The sequence below is a fragment of the Corylus avellana genome, chromosome 8 (assembly GCF_965113065.1).
Source record: "Corylus avellana chromosome 8, dhCorAvel1.hap1.2, whole genome shotgun sequence".
Classification (NCBI taxonomy): domain Eukaryota; kingdom Viridiplantae; phylum Streptophyta; class Magnoliopsida; order Fagales; family Betulaceae; genus Corylus; species Corylus avellana.
Window position 1 is genome coordinate 8,868,569 of NC_142497.1, and position 14,510 is coordinate 8,883,078.

Genomic DNA, 14,510 nt, shown 5'->3' on the forward strand with positions numbered 1-14,510 from the left:
ACTGACAACATTGTTGCTCATGTTGTTAAGTGCCTCATTGCACAGGAATTATGGCTCACTTTGGAAATTATGTTCATTTCCAAAGCCCATGTTCGCTCAATGACACTTCACCTTCAATTTACCACTCTCAAGAAGGGAAGCATGTCATTCACTGACTATTTTTAGAAATTTTCCAAGCTGGTTGATACCTTGGCTGCCATTGATAAGCCATTGGATGATGATGATATTATGTCCTTTCTCCTTGCAGGACTCAACAGTGAATATGATTCCTTTGTAACCTCAATTACAACCCGAGTGCATCCAACTCCATTGATGAACTTTATAGTCATCTTCTTGCTAGTTGCTTACGAATCCCATCTTGAGCACAATATTACCTCTCCTAATCTCTCTATTTCAGGTCTTCACATTGCTTCCAGAGGCTCTCTTTCCCGTGGGGGACGTCACTCCTACTCCAGCCGTGTGTCTTACTCCAACGGCAATGGCAACCATTCCACATACAGTGCTGGTTTTTACTCGCACAACCCCAACTATCGAGGCCGGGGACGTGGCCGAGGAGCCCCTTCCTTCAATCGAGCCCCTTGCCCAATCTGCCAGACCTGTAACCGCATTGGGCACCTTGCAACTACATGTTATCAACGATTTGAGCACTCTAACTCGCTCTTCATGCAACGATCTTTGCTAAGGAGCTTGGTTTAACGGACATTACTTTCAAAGGAGATGCTCAGCAGATTATCACAACGATTAATTCGAAGCAGCCCTGTACGAGCATCTATGGGCATTTAGTGGATGGAGCTGTGTTGGGGTTAGGAGTTTTGGGTAATTCACGGTTTGTACATGCAAAGAGGGAGGCCAACAGTGTAGCCCACGAGTTGGCACAGTTGGCCCTCAATCATGCTACTGAGAATACCTGGGTGGATTCCCTTCCATCTGAAATCCGTGGAATTGTAAGGAAGGAAGCTTCCATTGCTATTTTCTGACTCTTTGGGTCCTTCAAATATTGAATGAGAATTTTAATTTGTTCAAAAAAAAAAAAAAAAAAGATGGTTACTATATATATATATATATATATATATATATATGTGTGTGTGTGTGTGTGTGTGTGCGCGCTTTATATTCTTTAATTTATGGCTATTAATTAATAGTATGTAACAAAATATATATGGTTATTAATTAAAGTGATATAGTATTAATACATATCATGTTTTTAATATTGTAGGAATATTAATACATATATGTATTATCTTAATTGTAAGTATATAGTATTTTTTAAAAAATAAGTGATCATATAATTTTTTTCTCTTATTATTTTTAATATAATTTCTTGACGTGTCAAATGTAACACATCAATAATTTCTTGACGTGTCACATTTTGACACGTCAATAATTATTGATGTGTGAAAACGACACGTCAATAATTATTGACGTGCCAGTATTCACTATAAAAAATTAATTTTTTGCTAACTTACATTTTCTGATGTGTCAGGTGGTTTGACACGTCAGAAAATCCTCTTGACGGGACGGTTTTGACGTGTCTCAGGCGTTAAGATTATGGGTGTCAAAAAGGGAAACTTTCTGACGTGTCAGATGTAACACGTCAGAAATTTCTGACGTGTCAAAATTGGCACGTCAGAAAAAATTTCTGATGTGTCAGAAAGTGACACGTCAAAATTTTTTCTGACGTGTCAAATTTTGACACGTCAGTAAATGTTTTTAATTAAAAAAAAAATCCAGAAAAAATTTTAAAAAAGAAAAATTATTTTTTTTAATAATTTTTTCTGGGTTTTTTTTTTTTTTTTTTCATTTAAAAATATTTTTTTCATTCTGGTACGTTTCTTCTCCCCCAGCTCTTTACCTGATCTCTTCCTTCCTCCATTTTCACTCTCTCTCTCTCTCTCTCTCTCTCTCTTCTTTCCTCCATTTTCAAAAACCCAAACCCAAAAAATCTTCAAAAAAATCAAAAACGAAAATAAAAAAATAAACCTTATCCTTCTTCAATCTTCTTCTCTTCGAATCAAAAATCAAAAATCTCTCAAATCAAATCAAAATAAACCAAATTAGAACTTCTTCAAATCAAAAACCTCTCTTCTTCGATCTTCTTCTTTTCTCCCATTTTTTTTTTTTTTTGCTGCTTCTCTTCTTTGATCTTCCCTTCTCATTTTTGTTTTTTTCTTCCCCTTCTCTTCTTCAATCTTCTCTTCTCCTTTTTTTTTTTTCTTCTGCTTCTCTAGCTTCTTCGATCTTCTCTTCTCCTTTGTTTTTCTTCTTCTTGATCTGCTTTTCTTCTAGCTCTGCTGCCGTGCAGAGAGATTGAGAGAGAAGAGGGAGATTCAGAGAGGGAAATAAGATTTGAAATTAAATAAGAAAAGTAGATATGGGGAAACAATAAATAACAGAAGAGGGAAAATTAAGTTGAATGTCCCGCTATTTTTTTTTCCTAACGTGCTAGTTTTAACACGTCAGAAACATAATATATATCTTTATATATATATTAACCTGATATAAAAAAAAAAAAAAAAAGTCAAAACAAAACTGTTTTATGACGTGCTAGTTTTAGCCTAGAACGTCAGAAAAAAGTTTTTTTATTTTTTATTTTTATTTTATTTTATTATTATTATTTTTTTCTATATCACTGCATGGAGAATAATAAATCAAGGAGCAGTTATTTAATAGAGATCTAAAAAGATTTTGTTTCTTATTTTCATTTAAAATCTTACCTAATAATAAAAAAAAAATAGATGAAATATATATAATATAAATAAACTTGATTTAAAAAAAAAAAAAAAATTGTTTTTAGACGTGGTAAAACTAGCACGTCAGAAATTTCTGACGTGGTTCCCAAAGGTAGCTCAATCGGCTGTGGACCACGCCTAATGAAGCGGTGGTCACTAGTTCGAATCCCCCCTCCCTCTTCCCTTGTGTGGACATGTAAAAAAAAAAAAAGAAGAAATTTCTGACGTGCTAGTCTACAATTTTTTTATTTTATTTTTATTCTTTTATTTTTATTTTTATTTTTATTTTTATTTTTTAATTTCTATATTATTGCATGGAGAATAATAAATCAAAGAGTAGTTATTTAATAAAGATTTGAAAAGATTTTGTGTCTTATTTTCATTTAAAATCCTTCCTAATAATAATAATAATAATAAAAGATGAAATATATATAATAAAAAAAACCTGATAAAAAAAAAAAAAAACCTGTTTTCAGACGTGCTAAAACTAGCACGTCAGAATTGCTAGTCTACAATTTTTTTATTTTATTTTTATTCTTTTATTTTTACTTTTATTTTTATTTTTATTTTTATTTTTTACTTTCTATATCATTGCATGGAGAATAATAAATCAAAGAGTAGTTATTTAATAAAGATTTGAAAAGATTTTGTGTCTTATTTTCATTTAAAATCCTTCCTAATAATAATAATAATAATAAAAAAAGATGAAATATATATAATAAAAATAAACCTGATATAAAAAAAAAAAAATCAAACGTGCTAAAACTAGCACGTTTGATTTTTTTTTTTTTTTTTTTTTTTTTTTTATCGTTGCATGGAGAATAATAAATCAAAGAGCAGTTATTTATAGAGATCTGAAAAGATTTTGTGTCTTATCTGACGTGCTAAAACTAGCACGTCAGAAATTTCGGACGTGATATATATATATATATATATATATATATATATATATATATATATATATATATATATATATATATTGACGTGTCAAAATGACATGTCAATATTTCCTGACATGTCTAATTTTAGCACGTCAATAAATATTTAAATATTAATTTTTTTAAATAAAATTTTTAAAAATTAAATTGAATTCAAATTTACTGACGTATCAAATATTGACACATCAGTAAATCCTGACGTATTAGATTCAACACGTCAATAAATATTGACGTGCCACTTTTGGCATGTCAAAAAAAATTTGTTGACGTACCACTTTTGGCACGTCAATAATTACTGACGTGGCAAAATTTTGTTACTGTTTGGCATGTCAGAAAACATCAGTTTTTTTTGTTGTGATTTCACACGTAAAAAAATTAATTAATTAATAATATTAATTATTTGAACCTATATTAAGTAACAAAATTTAATTAATTGGTTAACAGAATTAGATAACAATATTAATAGGTACCTATATTAAGTAACAAAATTTAATAGGTATATATATAATTGGTATATATCGTCATATATTAAGAGATATATTCAAACCCATTAAAATTTTATAAAACAAGTTAATGCTCTTCTCTCTTATATGCAATGCTTTCACTATATATGGTTATTATATGTGCTTTGAATTCTTTAATTTCTCACTTCCTGCTCCGGCCGTTTGGTTCTCCTTTGGCGTTCCTCACTCTTCGGTGTTCTCTCTTTCTACTTCTAGCTCCTCCCACGCACACGTACGCCCTCCTATCTTCCTCACTTGTTTTCCTCTCTTCTACTCCGGCCGGCATTGTCTCCCTCCCGGCGGCCTTTGTCACTCCGGCGGCATCGAACCCAGGTGAGCCTTCAACACTCTCTCCCTCTCCAATATACTGCAGGTATATATATAGCGTTTGATTTCCTGATGGTATTGTAACTTTAAAATAAATTTATCAATTTTAATTAATTTTGCATTGGACTGGGTGATTATTTCATTTGGTTTATCCATGAGTTGAATTTTATCTTAATATATTAGTTAATTGTTGTTGGAATAAAAATGCCTATGAGCATTATTACCTATTGCAGAGGGGCGACTAGGAATTTTAGTGTGGGGGGCAGAACTGAAAATTTTTCTGAAAATCTTAACATAATAGTAATAGATTACATTATGTAAAGGGAGGTTTTTGAAAATATTTTTCAACCGTGGGTGGGGTCAGTAAATAAAAAACACAGTTCATAGCATAGAGTTCATAGGCGGAAAAGGGCCTGTCTAAACAAAAACTGCAAAGTAAAATGAAATACCAAAACCCTTCAAATTTCAAATGGGAACAAAATGTCCCAAATCCAAAAAACCCTTCAATAAAAAACACAGTTAACAGTTGTGGAACTTCCGGTGGTTTACCTAATTAAAAGATAGCATAGAAATTTTTTAAAATATATAAAAAGACAAAGTAGCTCATAAAATAGTCAACTTTGCGTGAGGTGTAGAATGTGGTGCGCATTGTGATTCAAGCCATGAGGTTGTCACCGTGAGGCAGGCCTCATCGCTTTAGTATGATAATTGACTTGATAATTTAACAAATGTAGTTAAATTGATTGGTTATCAAGAATTTTGCTTAGGTTATTAACATTATATTAATTTGGGCAATTTTTATTAAAAACAAAATAAAACACACTAATGGGTCATATCTAATTTAAGAGAATGAATAATGGGTCAAATCTAATTTTAATAACATGCATGTGATCCATTAAATTTTTTGATTCTCTTCCATCGAGCGATGGTGGAAGAGAGTAGTGTATTCTCCGTGAATGGTATAAAAGTTACTTGAATGGTTGAGGCTAGTGTATTTTCATTCCACATCTATTCATTTTTTTTTTTCTTCAATTTATTACTTTTGTTTAGAGTCCCCATAACAAATGTAGTTAAATTAATTAGTGGGCAATAATTTCACTATGGTTATTCCAAAACTAACCTTGACTTACTACAAAGACGGGTGTAGATCATTTGTAGACTTCGTAATTAGTAATTGTAGAACGCTAGATAGATGTATTGTTTGCCCCTGTAAGATGAGTCGAAACAACAAGAAACACCCACCAAGGATGGTATACGAGCACTTGACAAGGGGGAAAGGAATGTGGCCACAATACCAACAATGGATTTATCACAGCGAGAGGCCTGTAAGAGCTCCAGTTGAAGGCGCTCATTTGAACAGTCCGACCGCAGATGCGGGTGAAAGCGGAGAACAGGGTGGAAATATGCACAGCCTGTTGCGTGATTTATTTGCCATGCACGAAGTTAGGGAAGACAATTGAGAGCGTCAGGTTGAGGTGTAAGGTGAGGAAGAACACATTGTGCATGATGAAGCCGATGAATGTGACGTACGAAAGTACAAGTACTTACTTAAAAAGGCAAGCCCGTACGTATACATATGACTTATTTCAGAGAAGTTATTATCAAATATTCATAAATAGTGTATATACTTAACTCAAAATACTTGAAAATTAGAAATACAAATTAATATGTGTTCTGTTTGTGGAAATGTTGGATACGTGTATATCATATATGCTTTGTAATTTCATATCATTTTCACATTTTGAATGGATTATCATTGAAACCAAGTATATACCCTGAGGTGTGTGTTGGCAGTGTAGATATAATGTTGACGCTGTTTATCGTCCGTTTATACACGTCACTAAACCTGAATATTATTGAGTATGACCTTTGTATGCTAATCGCTTAGGACTTGATGATTCCTAATTGATTGTTCGAGTGTTTGTTTGCTTATTGATTGTTATTTAATCATTTGCAGTGAGTGTGGAGAAGTCGACCCGTCGTGATGGTGTTCACGAGATTTTTTGTTGGGGTGTTTGTACGTAATGTATTCGCGAATCACTTAAGTTGTATTTCTTATGTTTTGTATTTCTTATGTAGTTGGAACATATATGTAGTTGGAATTATTTGTTTATTAAGTTGTTCATGTCTATTTATATAGTTGGAAATATGTATATATATGAATGTTTTGTGGACATCAAATGGATATATGTTGTGGACAATGTTCGGATATGACTTGAGAAATGGATATATGTTGATAGCGATTGATATATGTTGAGAAATGAATGTATGTTGAGAGATAAATCAAATTGGATGTATGTTGAGAAATAAATCAAAATAGATGTATTGGATATCTGTTTGTTGAGAAATGTATGTTGATGTAATTATCAGGTGTACAAAGAAATAAATTTCGGAGAAATGTAGTAAAAAAAAAAAATTCTGCACGAAGTAGTAACATGTCAAGTTTGACACGTTACTAAAGTTTAGTAACGTGTCAAAAAACGTGCTAGTTTTGGCACGTTACTAAATAGTAACGTGCCAATAATGACACGTTACTAAGCCTTTTGTAATGTGCCAAAATTGGCACGCTACGAAATAATAACATGTCAAATTGGCACGTTACGAAAAGTATTAGTAACGGGCCAATATTGACATGTTACTAAACCGGATTTAGCATCACCTAATTTCTTAACACGGCAGACACGTTTCTACACACACGTTACTAACATTTAGTAACGTGTTGACACGTTACTAAACTCCTGTAACTAATTCAACAATTTTTTGTAGTGAAATTTCTTCACTTTGCCTCTCAAATCTCTCTCTCTCCCTCTCTCTCTCTGTGGGTGCGATATATATTTGATGAGGTGTTGTTAGGCTTGGAGTTTTTGGGCCGTGGAGTGCTAAACCAATGCAAATGGACCGAGTCCAGCCCATACCAGATCAGAGGACCTCACCAATGGTTCTCTCCATAGACTGCCTGAAAGGCAGCTCCAAGGCCGACGAGTGGACCGGCGAGAGGGTATTTCAAAAACTATGTTTAATTAATTTTTATATTTTAATAATCATAATGGGGCAACTATGGTATTTTAAAAGTAAAAAATGGTGTTGTAGTGGGAAGAAATACATAAAAATGGTCATGCTCGTGCGAGACACTTGACCACTTTTTTTTATCAATTTTAATGTTTGACGTTGATTGAATTGTTTTTTTTTTTTTTTTACAAGTGAGGGTAGTTTAATATATCTAAATATCACATTGATACACTACAAAAAATACGGTGTCTTTCGACATGGCAAATAAAAACACTTTTTGCCACGTCAATAATTATTGATGTGGCTACAGTGACAAGTCAATAAAAACTTTATTGACGTGGCGCATTTCCGCACGCCAATAATTATTGACGTGTCCAAATGCCACGTCAATAATTAATTTATTAATAATATTAATTATTTGTGCCTATATTAAGTAACAAAATTTAATTAATTGGTTAGCAAAATTAGATAACAATATTAATTGGTACCTATATTAAGTAACAAAATTTAATAGGTATATATATATAATTGGTATATGTCATCATATACTAAGAGATATATTCAAACCCATTAAAATTTTATAAAACTTGTTAATGCTCTTGTCTCTTATATGCAATGCTTTCACTATATATGGTTATTATATGTGCTTTGAATTCTTTAATTTATGGTTATTAATTAATATATGTAACAAAATATATATGGCAATTAATTAATAATAAAAATTAAGCAATGCTTTCACTATGAATGGTTATTATATATATATGTGCTTTATTTTCTTTAATTTATGACTATTAATTAATAGTAGGTAACAAAAGATATATGGTTATTAATTAAAGTGATATAGTATTAATGCATATCACGTTTTCAATATTGTAGGAATATTAATACATATATGTATTATCTTAGTTTTAAGTATATAGTATTTTTTAAGAAATAAGTGATCATATAATTTTTTTTCTCTTATTATTTTCAATATATTTTCTTGACGAATGTAACACGTCAATAATTTCTTGACGTGTCACATTTTGACACGTCAATAATTAATGACGTGCCATTATTTCACACGTCAAAAATTAATTAGTTAATAATATTAATTATTTGTACCGTTATTTAGTAACAAAATTTAATTAATTGGTTAACAAAATTAGATAACAATATTAATTGGTACCTATATTAAGTAACAAAATTTAATAGGTATATATATAATTGGTATATGTCGTCATATATTAAGAGATATATTTAAACCCATTAAAATTTTATAAAACTAGTTAATGCTCTTGTCTCTTATATGCAATGCTTTCACTATATATGGTTATTATATGTGCTTTGCATTCTTTAATTTATCGTTATTAATTAATATTAGGTAACAAAATAATTATGGCTATTAATTAATAATAAAAATTATGCAATGCTTTCACTATTGATGGTTATTTTGATAAAATCTCAATTCTCATTAACTCAAGTAATCAGGCAGCCAAAGCAGATTTCTCTGCAGCCAAACTAGCACCAATACATTCTGGCGGTTCCGAAGACCACACCATATTCATGTTTACATTCATTGCTAAGCGGGCCAAGACATGGACCACTTGATTTGCATCTCTAGGAATAAAATGCATTCTCCATGAAGAAAAATTCTGCAGAGTTGAGCGAATGTCATTCACCAAGTGACCCCATCCACTCTCAGCTGCCTCCTCCGTCGTTACCGCTTCGACCACTTCCTTCGAATCTCCCTCCACTTGCACATGAGAGATCCCCATTTCCTAACACAAACAAATGGCCATGTGCGCTGCTAACGCCTCTGCTACCAAAGGAGTCAAATAGCCTGGTCGTGATACACTCTTGGCGGCACGCATATTGCCAAGGTGATCCCGAACCACTGCCCCTAGACCCAGTCGACCCTCCTTCTTCAGAACCGCTGCATCTTAGTTTACAGAATACCACCCATGGGGGGGTGCCTGCAATTGAGTATGGCTCAGTATATCGACAATGGATCTCTCTTGCTTCTTCTTTACTCTTGTTAAGTATGACTTGAATTAAAAGTCATGGTGGGACCCAATGTTTTGTCTCCTTCTTCAAGTAGGAGAGGTTTTTTGGTTCAACCGGTTTACTCCTTTGGGGTTTAGGAGACTTTTGTCCAAGTTTGTTTTGGAGTCCTTCTCCTATGTGTTATTGGACTCATTGTTTGACTTATAGTAGAAGTCCTAAACCAACATGTAAAAGGAGAGTTAAGCTTCTATATAAGGAACAAAGCACAAGGTGAATTTGTGTGTGCCAAAAACGTGAAGCACCAAAGGGAGGAGAAAAAAGAGAGAATTTGAGAGAAGGAGGTACAAGGGCAGCAAGGGTGTTTTCTTCTTGGTGGTTTTTGGAGGAGCCAAAAACAAGTGATTAGAAGAAAAAAGGTGCTGCAGAGTGAGAGAAGAAAATAGAGATCAGCCGCCATCCGTTCCAGCAAAAGAAGAGTTTGTACATCTGTCTTTTGTATTCTATTTTGGGAATAATTTTTCTTATGTGATAGTGAGATTTGGGTGTATTGGGGCCTTGGGATCTGAGTGATTTTCTTTCTACTATTTTTGTACTCCATCTTTTGATAGTGGATTTTCTCCGGGTCGTCTCCGCCAGTGGATGTAGGCTTGTTAAGCCGAACCACTCAAATCTTTGTGTCGTGTGTGATTGCTTATCTTTGTTATTCCGCATTCTTCTTATCTTTCGCATCTCACGGGTCTTGGGAAATAGGATTAATTTCCTAACAACTGGTATCAGAGCTGTTGGTTCGAGTGGGAGCGATGGCAAGTGAAGAAGGAAAGATGGGAATCGAGAAGTTCGACGGCAAAGATTTTGGGTTTTGGAAGGTACAAATTGAAGATATTCTTTATGGGAAGGATCTTCATCAACCTCTTTTGGAAGAACAACCCGACGACATGGATGATAGCGAGTGGGCTCTGCTTGATCGTAAAGCCCTAGCAGTTATCAGGTTATCACTGTCAAAATCAGTTGCACACAACGTTGTAAAGGAGAAGACAGCAGCAGGTCTAATGGCGGCTTTGTCAAGCATGTATGAGAAGCCGTCGGCTAACAACAAGGTGCATCTGATGAAGAAATTGTTCAACCTAAAGATGGCGGAAGGGGCTTCGGTGGCACATCATCTCAATGAGTTCAACACCATCACAAATCAATTATCCTCGGTGGAAATTAATTTTGATGATGAGGTTCGCGCGTTGATCGTCTTGGCATCTTTGCCAAATAGCTGGGAAGCAGTGAGGATGGCTGTGAGTAACTCTGTAGGAAAGAGTAAACTAAGCTATGAAGACGTCAGGGATTTGATTCTCAGTGAAGAGGTTCGCAGAAAAGATGCGGGTGAAGCCTCTTGTTCTGGTGCTGCTTTAAACCTTGAGACGCGGGGCAGAGGACAAGATAGAAACTCTGGTCAAGGCAGATCAAATTCCAGAAAAGGGAGAAGCAAATTCAGATTCGACCGACAACCTGAGTGTTGGAACTGTGGCAAGATTGGCCACTACAAGAAGAATTGCAGGGAACTGCGGAAGGAGACTGAGAACGATTATGCAAACATAGTGACAGAAGAAGTATATGATGCCCTACTTCTTTCTGTTGACAGTCCCCTTGATTCTTGGGTCTTAGACTCAGGAGTATCTTTTCATACGACAGCGATCCGTGAAATTCTCGAGAACTATGTTGCTGGAGATTTCGGGAAGGTGTATTTGGCTGACGGAACGGCGCTGGATGTTGTGGGCCTAGGCGATGTTCGCATTAGAGTTCACAGTGACTCGGTATGGAAGCTGCAAAAGGTCAGGCATGTTCCGGAGCTGAAAAAGAATCTGATTTCAGTGGGACAGCTTGATGAGGAAGGGCATTCAATTCATTTCCACGGTGGAAAGTGGAAGGTCAGCAAGGGAGCTAGGATTTTGGCTCGTGGTCATAAGACGGGTACTCTCTATATGACCATGAACAGCAAGGGTACAGATGCTGTTGTAGATACGACTGCTGACTCAAAACTATGGCACCTAAGGCTTGGGCACATGAGCGGGAAAGAGATGAAGGTACTTATGTCAAAAGGGAAACTACCGGGGTTAAAGTCAGTTGAGTCTGATTTGTGTGAAGGCTGCATCATAGGGAAGCAGAAGAAGGTGAGTTTCGCGGAAGTTGGCAAAGCACCTAAGCTTGGAAAGCTGGAGCTGGTACACACGGATTTGTGGGGTCCCGCACCAGTGGCATCTCTTGGAGGCTCGCGGTATTACATCACATTTATTGATGACTCAAGCAGGAAGGTATGGGTTTATTTCTTGAAAAGTAAATCTGATGTATTTGAGACTTTTAAGAAATGGAAGGCCATGGTTGAGACTGAAACGGGCTTGAAGCTCAAGCGTTTGAGATCAGACAATGGAGGAGAATACGAAGACAGGGGGTTTAAACAGTTTTGTGCAGTGAATGGGATTAGAATGGAGAAAACTATCCCAGGAATGCCGCAGCAGAATGGCGTGGCTGAGTGCATGAATAGAACTCTCAATGAGCGTGCTAGGAGTATGAGGTTGCATGCTGGGTTACCAAAGACTTTCTGGGCTGATGCAGTGAGCACTGCTGCATACCTGATAAATAGGGGGTCTTCCGTTCCCCTGAGCCATAGACTACCGGAAGAAGTCTGGAGTGGAAAAGAGGTAAATCTTTCACATCTGAAAGTTTTTGGTTGTGCTTCGTATGTCCATGTTGAGTCTGATACCATGAGTAAACTAGATGGTAAATCTAGTAAGTGTTTCTTCATTGGATATGGAGATGAGGCCTTTGGTTATCGATTTTGGGATGATCAAAATCGGAAGATCATTAGAAGTCGGAATGTGACTTTTAATGAGTGTGCTATGTACAAGGATGGGTCAAGTGCAGAACCTGAAGTTACAGAGCAGGAACTGAAGAAGTCTGAGTTTGTTAACTTAGATGATCTTTCTAAAAGTACAGTGCAGAAAGAGAAACAATTCGTGGAGGTGGAGCTTGATAAACAGTGTTCACTCACGGATGAATGTGATGACAGAAAATCTTCAAGAAACTTACAGCACCGGGAAGAGTCTTATTCTTTAGCAAGAGGCAAAGAGAAACAGGATCGAAAAGCAACAAAGAGGTATGGCTTTGAAGATATGGTTTCTTTTGCTCTAACGGCTTGTAGTGGAGATCCATCGTCTACTCAGAATAGTACACTGAAAGAGGTGGAGTTACTACGGAGAGGTAAAACTTGGGAATCTGGAGAATTACCCAAAGGAAAGAAGGCTAAAGGGTGTAGATGGGTCTACAGGAAGAAAGAGTCATCGGATAAAGCTGTATGGTCGACGGGGCTGATAGGGAGGCATGGTGTTATGTCTAAACCAAGTCCTATGCTCAAGTTCAAGAGGCACTTGGACTTGAGTGACACTTGTGGAGTGTGATTGCCCTTAGGGGCTGAGGCGGAGACAATCGGACGAGACACGTTTTGGTAGACTTGATGGGATTCAAGTCAAGGTGGAGATTGTTAAGTATGACTTGAATTAAAAGTCATGGTGGGACCCAATGTTTTGTCTCCTTCTTCAAGTAGGAGAGGTTTTTTGGTTCAACCGGTTTACTCCTTTGGGGTTTAGGAGACTTTTGTCCAAGTTTGTTTTGGAGTCCTTCTCCTATGTGTTATTGGACTCATTGTTTGACTTATAGTAGAAGTCCTAAACCAACATGTAAAAGGAGAGTTAAGCTTCTATATAAGGAACAAAGCACAAGGTGAATTTGTGTGTGCCAAAAACGTGAAGCACCAAAGGGAGGAGAAAAAAGAGAGAATTTGAGAGAAGGAGGTACAAGGGCAGCAAGGGTGTTTTCTTCTTGGTGGTTTTTGGAGGAGCCAAAAACAAGTGATTAGAAGAAAAAAGGTGCTGCAGAGTGAGAGAAGAAAATAGAGATCAGCCGCCATCCGTTCCAGCAAAAGAAGAGTTTGTACATCTGTCTTTTGTATTCTATTTTGGGAATAATTTTTCTTATGTGATAGTGAGATTTGGGTGTATTGGGGCCTTGGGATCTGAGTGATTTTCTTTCTACTATTTTTGTACTCCATCTTTTGATAGTGGATTTTCTCCGGGTCGTCTCCGCCAGTGGATGTAGGCTTGTTAAGCCGAACCACTCAAATCTTTGTGTCGTGTGTGATTGCTTATCTTTGTTATTCCGCATTCTTCTTATCTTTCGCATCTCACGGGTCTTGGGAAATAGGATTAATTTCCTAACAACTCTCACTTCTTGGAACACCTTTGTCGCAGCTAAAGCTTGCTTGAGTAAGAGAGTAGGATGTAAAAAGAAGCCGCCATGTACAACCTCATTTCGTCTCGGCCATATCCGCCTAGCTATACCAACAAATTGCTGGAACTCATTAGCATCACATTTGTCCATCATTCCTTCAACAACCTGTCGAAAGTCAGGTCCATTAAATACACTCTTTTGGAACTTCAGACACCCACCGCCCCAAACATCCCTTGCAGAGGGACAATGCCATAGAGCATGAAAAACAGTTTCAGCCTGTGACTCACATAAGGGACAAGATGGATTGGTGATCACCTTACGCCGATAGAGATTGTCCCTCGTTGGAAGAATATCATGGCAAGCCCGCCATAAAAATTTTTTCTCCACACTCGAACACTGGAGCTGCCACATCTGCTGCCACACACAACTCAAAGTAGACCTGGTGGATCCCTTCGCCTTCTCTGCATCTTCAAGTTCCTTTTGAAGGTGATATGCACTCTTTACCGAAAACACGCCTTTAGCCGTTCCCCTCCAAATGAGCTTGTCGGGCTGGCCCATTTGGCTAAGAGGAATAGTTTGAATCATTGTGCACTCCTCCAGTGAGAAGATCCGTTCCATAAACGGCAGGATCCACCACTTTAAGTCTTCATCAACGAGTTGGCTTACTGTAGCTGTGGGCGCGAGAACTGTAGGAGGAGATTGCACCTTGTACGTGGAGGGATTAGGAAGCCACCTATCCTCCCAAA

The 14,510-nt window shown here is 36.2% G+C and overlaps 1 pseudogene; it reads left to right on the forward strand.

Moving 5' to 3' along the window:
* Window positions 1-207: 207 nt before the first annotated feature.
* LOC148584085 (small nucleolar RNA Z247) lies at window positions 208-305 on the forward strand (annotated as a pseudogene).
* Window positions 306-14,510: the final 14,205 nt, after the last annotated feature.